Source organism: Haliotis cracherodii, unplaced genomic scaffold (genome assembly GCF_022045235.1).
Source record: "Haliotis cracherodii isolate W230 unplaced genomic scaffold, xgHalCrac1.p SCAF_7, whole genome shotgun sequence".
Classification (NCBI taxonomy): domain Eukaryota; kingdom Metazoa; phylum Mollusca; class Gastropoda; order Lepetellida; family Haliotidae; genus Haliotis; species Haliotis cracherodii.
The window spans coordinates 59,545,269-59,557,468 of record NW_027266330.1 but is presented as its reverse complement, the minus strand read 5'-3'; the positions used below and the strand labels follow the sequence as shown (position 1 = coordinate 59,557,468).

Sequence of the window (12,200 nt, the reverse complement as noted above, 5' to 3'; positions counted from 1 at the left end):
GATGTCAATACAGTATCCATACCTTAAACACTTATCACTACATCAATCTTGTGATATACGACTGCAGACTGTTTTCAACGTAGAACTAAATTTTAGGTTTCCTGTAGATTCAACCACTCTAAATTGAATTTGGAACCGTACCAAACTGATTGACTGTTTCAGTCAGAGGTGGTTATTGTGATTTGATACCTCTGATTAACCAATCAAAAACAAGTAATTTTCAAATTCATGGTAGAATTATAATTGATCACATTATCATTTATAATCTAGTCCATCGACTAAAATGTACTGAAAAATATGCTAAAATACATTTTTGGTCCACTAGTTCCAAAAGGTTTTGGCAGAGACTTGAGTGGAATAGTGTATCCCCTTGAAAATCCATGTTAGAATATGTCTTCTGCAACGTATGTTTGTCGTAAGTGGCAACTAATGGGATCAGGTTGTCATCATATCACAGAATTAGGTACCCAAACTCTCACTCACATAGCAAATTTTCTGTAGGACTAGTGCTGTGATATATAATTGAAATACTGTTGAAAGGGACGTTAAACTTACTCGCCGACAAGTACTGTATTTGCCATTTAAAATTCCCTGATCCAAAGCGTAGTCTTTTTAAGCGCCCACTACTAAGATTTCATGACAGTACGTACAGTCAAGTCATACTGAAATCACTCATCAATCCGTCTCGTTGATCCGACACAGTGATAAGCATACTCCGGGGTCATCTGCCCGTGAGTACACAGCCTGTGTTTTGATGAAAGACGAGATAAATTTGCTTAATAATAAACAATTAATGCTTTAAATATACAAAACAGGATTAATCACCGGCTTAGATTAACTCAATATCATTAAATTCAGATACAAGTTCTCGCTACCGCTCGGGACAATCCTTCACAGATTACGCCTGAACGACCTTTCGCAAACTTTCACCAACCAATGAAATGACAAACAGGATGTTGACATTAGCCACTAAGAAAGCAACTCTCTTGAGCTTTGCAGCATAAGTTTCAAACTGACGACTTCCATTCCAGACTATGCTTTTTAAAATATTTTGAATCAGTCATACAGCCCTAACCGTAGTTTTGTGTTAAGCTTTAGAGTTTGCATGAGTAGAAAACACATTCCACAAACTATGTATCAAAACAATATGACTATTTCAATTTTCATTTTTTATTACAATGTGTTTGCATCGTAATCTATCAAGTTGTCCGATTTTCAATTATGGACGCTGATACAACTTAATTTCGTTTATCCGACTGACTCGTTAATCTGACATAATCATATGCAACCAATCACGTCGGATTAACTTGACTGTATTTTTGTGTGTATATTACAATTTTTTAACAGACAACAGGAGCCCTAAAAAGGGTTATATAATTGCCTATTTTCGAAAATGTTTTAGTTTAATCAAACTTTGAACTTATTTTGTTCACTACCACTCAATCTCTTAAAGCAAATTTAACTCATTGTGTATGGTTTGAATAAGCATCCCCTTTGTCAAGTTTCTACATGGTCAGGGAGCTTATGGTGAATACGGTATGTTATGTCACATTTATGTCACAAGGTGATACGTCCTGTAAAGGTCCGGGTTAGAATAGGTCTTCAGCAATGTCTTCGTAAATGGCGACTATGCTTGTCGTAAGAGGCGACTAACATGATTAGGTGGTCAGCCTCGCTGACTTGGTTGATGCATGTCATCATTCCCCAGTTTCATAGGTCCATGCTCATGATGTCAATCACTGGATTGTCTGGCCCAGATCTTTAGTCCATTATTACGACAAGCACAAGGTCACTGATCCTGTTGGCTAAATAATATCATTGTGACTATTTGTTAATCTGTCATCTCTCAAGTAAGTATTGCAACACAGCCTTCCAGTTGTGGGTGTATTGAGTAGGATAGTACTCAGACTTTTTTCATGTCAGAATAGAGTAAACACACATTTATATATTTGGCCGCAAGTTTGAGAAAATGTCAGTAACAATTCCCATGTTGCAATTAAACATTTGCCAAGTCATGTTAACACTTTGTAGAGGTGACTTGCATTTCAATGACAACCAAAACACAAGAAGCTGTTACCGTATTCGACGTAAGCGCCCAGGGTGCTCTCAAAATTAGAAATAGGGAGCTCTTATTAGAATAAAAGTTTGGTGGAAAAAAAAAGTTGAAAGATCGTAAATTCCGTGGTTTATGCTGACAGCCTGAATGATACAAAAGAAAAGTCTGTGCGTATTATACACGACAGATATATTTTTCAAGAATTTAATTGCCCATAATCAAGGGTGCATTTAACACACGAATGCGCATTATCAGTGATTATACATAAATAAATAAGTCTTGTGTACATTAATCATTAATCAATCGAAGGGGTGCTAATTGGGATTGTTCACTTGCCAATGTATTAGCAAATATCAAATAGCACTTATTAGAGCAGGGCGCTTATTACGTTGAATACGGTATGTTTTAATTAACATTTTTGCATTGAACATGTTGAATGAAATGTTGAAATATCCCTGAATATGTGAAAGAAAGGACTTTAAAAAAATCCTAATTTTGAACATAATCACCTTTTTTTCCCAATTTGTCTGCAAAGGGCACTTAGCAGATATATCTCTATCATTTCCGTCTGTGAACCTTGCTGCATGCTACTTCTCAATTTCCATGTTTGCTCAGGCCTGTTTATTTATCTGAGTTGTTTTTTGTGAAATGTCCTTGTTGAGAGTCTTCGTGGAACTGCGTGTTTCCTTATGCGCAAGTCTAGTATTCCTGGGAGATAGTAAGACGTGTACAAGTATTGAAACAAGGCTTAAGAAACCTATGACTGTGGGTTAAAATTCCCTGATAATGTTTCTAGCTTTGTCAGCACCATACCTGTGGTCTTGGGTTTCACCGAAGTGGTAAACATCCGAGTGAGACCTGCATCACTTCAGGCTTTCCTCCCACATTACATTTGCACACCGTGATATAACTGGAATACTGTTCAAAGCAGCTTTAAACACTCGCTCACCCAAAAACCACTCACTCACTCACTCACTCACTTTATTCTTTGAATAGTATTCCAGTTTACATGCAGAGTTCCTGTTTACCAGTTTTGTACCAGTAACATTAAGCTTGGCCCCGTAATTCATGTGACTGTCAGTTCCTCTGGACCGGCAAATAAAGTACCTTAAGAGTTTTTTGTTGTTGAACATACCATCGGTGATAATGAGTCAATTAGTATCGAACCAAAGTGAAATATTCCGGGGGGAAAAGGGTAAATTGTAACAGAACTTTGTGTGAAAGATATGTAAATCTAATTAAGTTGCTTCAGAGATGACATCACTGAATTTGTCAGCCATGAACGTACACAGCATTGTTGATGATGTTGAAAGAATTAAAACTAGGTAAAAGTTCAGACTGACGCAAATTGGGGGGGGGGGGGGGGGGGGGGGGGGGGGGCTGGTAATTTTTGGTTCTAAAAACTCTGATACAGGCAGTTGCCCAGTTACAAATCTTACAACAGTTTTCATTTGCAACAGAATATAGCTCTTAAAAAATGATACACAGAAAAATTAATAATTAAATATGAGTAATCAGTTAATGAATTTGTGACACCTGTTATGGGGGACAGATCAAGTATCTTGAAATACAATAGGGATTAGTACCATAAGACTTTCATGTTGAACATTTTTGATAGGCAACTGCCGGGGGCATTTAGCACACAATAGACTTTTGTTTACGAATCTGCAGGATCTTAGCTCATTCTGAATACTTGTTAAAATTAGATATTACTTCCAAAACTTATAACAATAATATCATACTGTTTTCATAGTGCATTTTGTAGTATAAAGATAAACTTTATATTAGACAGATCCTGCACGTGAAAGCCCCACAAAAAGCAACCACAACACACAGCCCATTGTCATGCATGTCATGTTATGGTTGAGAAAACACTAATGCAAGCATGTCATCACTGTAGTTAACAATAACACCTATTGTAGTAGTGTATTATCTGGTAATAATACTCCCACTATACAATGGTTAACCCATGTTATGTAACATATGTCATTGACATAATAGACACAAGTTATGGATAACAACTTCTTTGTCATATATTGTCATTGTTTGGAGAGGTATGTGATTTTACTAAATTGGGAATAGCTTATAACAGGGTGAGACCCTGGAGGTACTGTTAGTATTGACCATGCAGGACCCACGTCAAGGTAGGTGTTGTACTGTGTTGTATTTGAGGAGGGAATAAATCTGTTTCCCCATGTTAAATGAGATGTTACTGTTAGTATTGACCATGCAGGACACACGTCAAGGTAGGTGTTGTACTGTGTTGTATTTGTGGAGGGAATACATCTGTTTCCCACTTTAAATGAGATGTTACTGTTAGTATTGACCATGCAGGACGCAGGAAAAGGTAGGTGTTGTACTGTGTTGTATTTGTGGAGGGTATAAATCTGTTTCCCCGAGTTATATGTGATGTTACTGTTAGTATTGACCATGCAGGACGCAGGAAAAGGTAGGTGTTGTACTGTGTTGTATTTGTGGAGGGTATAAATCTGTTTCCCACATAGAATGAGATGTTACTGTTAGTATTGACCATGCAGGACCCACGTCAAGGTAGGTGTTGTACTGTGTTGTATTTGTGGAGGGAATAAATCTGTTTCCCACGTTAAATGAGATGTTACTGTTAGTATTGACCATGCAGGACGCAGGAAAAGGTAGGTGTTGTACTGTGTTGTATTTGTGGAGGGTATAAATCTGTTTCCCCGAGTTATATGTGATGTTACTGTTAGTATTGACCATGCAGGACCCACGTCAAGGTAGGTGTTGTACTGTGTTGTATTTGTGGAGGGAATAAATCTGTTTCCCACGTTAAATGAGATGTTACTGTTAGTATTGACCATGCAGGACGCAGGAAAAGGTAGGTGTTGTACTGTGTTGTATTTGTGGAGGGTATAAATCTGTTTCCCCGAGTTATATGTGATGTTACTGTTAGTATTGACCATGCAGGACGCAGGAAAAGGTAGGTGTTGTACTGTGTTGTATTTGTGGAGGGTATAAATCTGTTTCCCACATAGAATGAGATGTTACTGTTAGTATTGACCATGCAGGACCCACGTCAAGGTAGGTGTTGTACTTTGTTGTATTTGTGGAGGGAATAAATCTGTTTCCCACGTTAAATGAGATGTTACTGTTAGTATTGACCATGCAGGACGCAGGAAAAGGTAGGTGTTGTACTGTGTTGTATTTGTGGAGGGTATAAATCTGTTTCCCCGAGTTATATGTGATGTTACTGTTAGTATTGACCATGCAGGACGCAGGAAAAGGTAGGTGTTGTACTGTGTTGTATTTGTGGAGGGTATAAATCTGTTTCCCACATAGAATGAGATGTTACTGTTAGTATTGACCATGCAGGACCCACGACAAGGTAGGTTTTGTAATGGAGAAATCATGAGAATTCCAGAATCAACTGAATTAAGTGATTTCTTCTACTTCTTCATGTTATGCTCGTTCAAGATCGCCTGTGAATTCCTGGCTCAGAGACAACTGTGACAACATTAGTGTGACTTCATCACAATTGTTTAATATGGAGCTATGCTGTATTTATGGGAGTGAAAAACTTTTGTTTTTTTCATGGACTTATGATGTAGGTCATATACCAGTGCATGATATATGACCAGAGATTTTTGAGTTTTTACTTTACTCATTGGGGGGCACGGGTGGCCCAGTCGTCTAAGGCGCCGCAATTCACTGTGCAAAGTTGCATCCCTTGGGCACACCAGAAACCTATGATTGTGGGTTCAAATCCCGGTTCTCCCCAATTATGTTTCTAGGTTTGTCAGCACCATACCCGTGCTCGTGGGTTTAACGGAAGTGGTAAACGTCTGAGACCTGCATCACTTTGGGCTTTCCTCCCACATTAAGCTGACACGCCGTGATATAACTCGAATAATGTTAAAAGCGGCGTTAAGCCCAACTCACTCACTCACTCACTCTATTTTAATTGGGTTATTACATTTTTCATTGGGTAACCAATATTTTTCACTCACCTATTCATCACTCTATTGGGTTTTTTTTACCAAAATTAGTGAACATTTTCAGATTTATAAAAAATGAAATAATGTTTGATGTATATAGCCGTTCTAAATATAGGCTTGACTCAGAAGTAAATTAGCTCATGATTGTGTTTCAGAAATTAGCTCCTTTGTACGCATGCTGAAAAAGCTTCATTGGGTAATTTACGCTTGCTGTTATTAAACTTTTGATTTTTTCATTTAATGCTTGTGTTTCTGTACACAAGTTAATTGAAAGTAATTGGGTTTTAAATATTTTTTGGGGTATTTTACGCTAATACGCTGCTTATCTGTAGCTCTGTATGATATACACATGAAAGTCAGGGTTAGAATTGGTCTTTAGCAATCCATGCTTGTACGGGACCGGGTGGTCAAGCTCGCTGACCTGGTTGATACATGCATTATTGTACCTGTACAATACATTTTTTCTGCATCCATTCTCTACATTTGTGCATCCCGTAAACCCTGTACATGTAAGGGGGTGGTCGGGTAGCCAAGTGGTTAAAGCGTTCGCTCATCATGCCAAAGACCCAGGTTCGATTCCCGACATGGGTACAATGTCCCCCACCTTGATATGGAATATTGCTAAAATCGGCGTAAAACCATACTCACTCACTGTGCATGTAAGCACTGCTCATGATGTCAATCACTGTATTGTCTGGTCCAGAATAATTATTTACAGACTACAGTCATATAGCTGAAATATTACTGAGTGCTGCTTTAAACAACGAACAAACAAAATAAACAAACAAACATATATGATAGTCCGGCCTAAACATCCCTACGATAGATAGTTTCGGTGCTAAGAGATTAAAAACAGTTGTGCTTGTATCATGTGTATGGTACGTTATTAGGTTACTAATTAATTCAAAGGGGAAAAAGCTTTGTGGAAAGTTCAGGAAACTCCTGCCAGTGGTGTGTGTTGCTTGCTGCTGTAGTCTGAGCTGGAAGCCGGCCAGTCCAGTGCTTAAGTGGCACAATCTACATTCATACTTGTATGAATGGTTGTTAGGTCAGCAGTCTGTGCCCCCATTCAGTAAGTGCGTTCTGTAGTGTAGCGTTACACATGGATATTAGGTAACACGGTACATGTACATTCTTGAGAGGGCCAGTTAATGGAGTTGGGGGGGGACGACTGCATACTTACCATGCTCACCCATCTGTAGTTGTGATAAATAATACTTTGCAGTTGGAAATAAGCATAAAAATCAAGGAGTTATTGAGTACATTCAGGTGTAGGTAGCGTTCTGGTGTACATTGCGTTTGGGAGCACATTCAGGTGTAGGTAGCGTTCTGGTGTACATTGCATTTGGGAGAACATTCAGGTGTAGGTAGCATTCTGGTGTACATTGCATTTGGGAGAACATTCAGGTGTAGGTAGCATTCTGGTGTAGATTGCATTTGGGAGAACATTCAGGTGTAGGTAGCATTCTGGTGTACATTGCATTTGGGAGAACATTCAGGTGTAGGTAGTGTTCTGGTGTAGATTGCGTTTGGGAGCACATTCAGGTGTAGGTAGCGTTCTGGTGTACATTGCATTTGGGAGAACATTCAGGTGTAGGTAGCATTCTGGTGTACATTGCATTTGGGAGAACATTCAGGTGTAGGTAGCATTCTGGTGTAGATTGCATTTGGGAGAACATTCAGGTGTAGGTAGCATTCTGGTGTACATTGCATTTGGGAGAACATTCAGGTGTAGGTAGTGTTCTGGTGTAGATTGCATTTGGGAGTACATTCAGGTGTAGGTAGCATTTGGGAGCACATTCAGGTGTAGGTAGTGTTCTGGTGTACATTGCATTTGGGAGAACATTCAGGTGTAGGTAGTGTTCTGGTGTAGATTGCGTTTGGGAGCACATTCAGGTGTAGGTAGCGTTCTGGTGTACATTGCATTTGGGAGAACATTCAGGTGTAGGTAGCATTCTGGTGTACATTGCATTTGGGAGAACATTCAGGTGTAGGTAGCATTCTGGTGTAGATTGCATTTGGGAGAACATTCAGGTGTAGGTAGCATTCTGGTGTACATTGCATTTGGGAGAACATTCAGGTGTAGGTAGTGTTCTGGTGTAGATTGCATTTGGGAGTACATTCAGGTGTAGGTAGCATTTGGGAGCACATTCAGGTGTAGGTAGTGTTCTGGTGTAGATTGCATTTGGGAGCACATTCAGGTGTAGGTAGCATTCTGGTGTACATTGCATTTGGGAGCACATTCAGGTGTAGGTACCATTTGGGAGTACATTCAGGTGTAGGTAGCATTCTGGTGTACATTGCATTTGGGAGTACATTCAGGTGTAGGTGTATCCAGGTGTACACATATTCAGCTGAATTGTTTGGGGTCATTGGTAATTATCATACTGCTGTTTACCATGTTTACTTAGCCATTGCTTGCGTGGACCTGAGTGGGGGGGTCAGTTTCGGCCTCTCCCCAGTCACAGTTTTTGCCTTGTGGTGTGACCTCATAAATCTGCCGCTTGTCGTGGAATGACTCTATGTGGGGCTACGTTGCTTAGAATTGATTTAGTCAACTGTGGCAACATTCTGCCTGTTCAGAAATAGATCAATGATATATTCAGACAGACAGATATGCCATGTTTACTGAACAAAAAAGTTGTTTGTAAAGATAGTTTTTGTAGTGACGAGTTTCTTTAAATGTGTACAGTGAATAAAAATAATTCATGACCCCTGACACTCCTTCTCAATACCTATATAGATATATGACCAAGTTGGCATGGTACTTGCTTATATTTACATTTTTAATTGAAAACCCTGAAATCAGGAATCTGGCCATCAAGAATTGTGGTGCACCAGAGATTTATCTGGTATTTCAAACTAAGTGCCCTTGGCTGACAAGTTCGGGGGGAAATGGTAATCTTGGATTTTTTGCTTATTTCCATATATTCAGGGATATTTCGACATTTTAGTCAATGCCAAATTGTAAAACTAAACATTATGGCTTTTTGTTTCTTGTTTTTTGGTCCTGTTGCAAGTGACGACTGCAAAGCATTAACATGATTTGGCAAATTTTTAATTCCAACATGGGAATTTTTATTGACATATGCTCAAACTTTAGGCAAAGTTGTCTGCCCTGAAGTGCGTCCCTAGAGCACACCAGAAACCTATGATAGTGGGCTAACATCAACCTAACATGCCGTGATATAACTGGAATATGGTTGATAGTGGCGTTAACTTACTCTCTCACTCACTCACTCACTCACTCACTCACTCACTCACTTGAGGCTACATATCGACCTCTGAGCTGGTGGGGATAAATCCATGTGCACGGCCTTGTGCCATGCGACCTGCTCCAGACTGACTCCAGTCATATTTTGCTGGTGTGTTACGCTCAGCTGAGAGTCCACATGTTAACACTAACATCTACATATGCCTTGAGACAGTTGAGTGCTTGCGCACAGAGAAGATGTTGCACAGACTGCTGCTGACGAAATGAGAGGTAGACATTTATGTTCCTTCCACTCCCATTTATCATACATGTGTGAAGCGAACATTTGAAAAAAAATATTTTTTTTTGTAGTGAATTCATGCATGATTGATACAAGAAAAACATGTTGCATAATAGGCCAGTCTGTATGTGTGTGGTTGTGGTTGCGGGGATAGATGATAGATTTCAGTGTCTCTTCTTCTGAATTTTCAATAGCAGTGTATGGAGTAAGCATTTTGACATTATGTTGTATATTATACCACAGTTATACAGAAACCGTGAAGATCCGGGGTAGAATTGGTCTTCAGTAACCCATGCTTGCCGTAGGAGGTGACTATGCTTGTCGTAAGAGGCGACTAACGTGATTGGGTGGTCAGGCTCTCTGACTTGGTTGATGCATGTCATCGATCCCAATTGCGTGGATCGATGCTCATGATGTCAATCACTGGATTGTCTGGTCTAGACTCGATTATTTACAGACCGCCATCATATAGCTGGAATATTGCTGAGTGCGGCGTTAATCAACAAACAAACAAAATATTATACAGAAGACAATATCATGGTATTCTTGAATAATTATCCTGATTATTTGTATTAGCATGATTAGTTAGCTCGTATTTGTGATGTGTATCACAATTTCTTTTGTGTGTATTCAATACAGCCTTGGTACGTCCACTGAATCCTTGTGTAGCGAGCTGTGAATTACTAAGTATTTGTAATCTGTTCCTTGACCCTATGACCGCCTCCATGGTCTAATGGACAGTGGAAGTTAGGGGGATAGATCCCCGGCCGCATCATACAAATAGATGTTAAACATGTTAAAAGATGGTATTTGCTGTGACCCTGCTCGGTATTAAGGAGATAAAACGAGTACTGGTCAGCTCAGAGTCGGTATAGTACAGAGTAATACAAGCAGATGCTCCAACAGGGACACACACACACTCGTACATGCATCATGTCACTATATAATTGATAACATGACAGTAAAGACCTTACATTTAACCATACTAGGGCTGGGAGGGGTAACCCGGGGTACCTACAGGACTACCCAGACCCGTGGTTAGTCACATGATAGACTGTTTAAAGATTATCTGGAACCCAATGGTTTCACTACCGGTCACTAATGTTCACATTTCTTTCTGACTATGCACCCATATGTCAGTCAACTTCAGTGTATGTAGACCAGATAGTTTTGTAGGGTGGGGTGGGGTGGGGTAGAGTAGAGTAGAGTAGAGTAATAGAGGGGTGGGTACCCAGGACTTGTCCCAGCCCTATACCTCACGTCACCTCACCCCACCTCACCCCACCTCACCCCACCTCACCCCACTCCACGCCACTCCTCACCTCACCCCACTCCACGCCACACCTCACCTCACCTCACCCCACTCCACGCCACTCCTCACCTCACCCCACTCCACGCCACACCTCACCTCACCTCACCCCACTCCACGCCACTCCTCACCTCACCGCACCTCACCTCACCCCACTCCACGCCACTCCTCACCTCACCGCACCTCACCTCACCCCACTCCACGCCCCTCCTCACCTCACCACTCCTCACCCCACCTCACCCCACTCCACGCCACTCCTCACCTCACCTCACCCCACTCCACGCCACTCCTCACCTCACCACTCCTCACCTCACCTCACCCAACCTCTACAATATAGACATTGTATCTGTGGACCTACAGCAGGAATATTTTAGATGATAGTTTCACCACCTGCACCAAGAGTTGGCCATGGTCCCAGGTTGTGAATAGCTGTCTGAGTTGTAAATAGTTGCTATGGAATATTTTTTCATGTTCTACCCCCAAAAGCAATGAAGAGCATGTTGATAAAACACACTGATCCAGGTAGTTGTTAATAAGTAGCAGAATACCTGACACATATTTTGCAATGTCAGCCAATTCCTATTCGTTACCATGGCAGTCTCACTTGCAGAAGCCGTGTATATTTTTATTCACAGTCGGCAGTATTACCTTAAATCATGGCGGTATGTAAATAACAGGCTGTATTTAAAAAACAAGTGTCTGGAAGACAGTGGAAGTATCGTGGATTTCTCCAGGATTCCAAACTAAGTGTAACTGGGGTAACCGTGGTACATGGTTAACTGTTAATAGTTTTTAGCATTCTTAGCTTTGTATATTACTTCTTTCTTTCTTGTTGTTTAACGCCGCACTGAGCAATATTCCAGCTATATGCGACGGTCTGTAAGTAATCGAGTCTGGACCAGACAGTCCAGGGATTGACATCATGAGCATCGATCCGTGCAGTTGAGATATGATGACATGCATCAAACAAGTCAGCGAGGATGACCATCTGGGCCCACTTGCACAAGCCGATCTTAGCAAGATGTCTATCGTAAGCCTATGTTAAAGAATGCGAGTTACGATCATCTTAGCACTAAGATCACTTTGTGCAAGTGGGCCCATTGATCCCTTTTAGTTGCCTCTTATGGCACGGGGGGCACGGGTGGCCCAGTCTACTAAGGCGCCGCCATTCTCTGTGCAGAGTTGTGTCCCTTGGGCACGCCAGAAACCTATGATTGTGGATTCAATAATGTTTCTAGGTTTGTCAGCACCATACCCGTGCTCGTGGGTTTTACGGAAGTGGTAAACGTCTGAGACCTGCATCAATTGGGGCTTTCCTCCCACATTAAGCTGACACGCCGTGATATAGCTGGAATAGTGTTGAAAGAAGC

At 40.8% G+C, this 12,200-nt stretch overlaps 1 protein-coding gene across 4 annotated transcripts in view; it reads left to right on the top strand.

Annotated features, from left to right (window-relative positions):
• Positions 1-12,200, top strand: part of LOC139448066 (glycogenin-1-like) — a 53,056-nt gene that overhangs the window by 6,329 nt on the left and 34,527 nt on the right. The window lies entirely within an intron of this gene.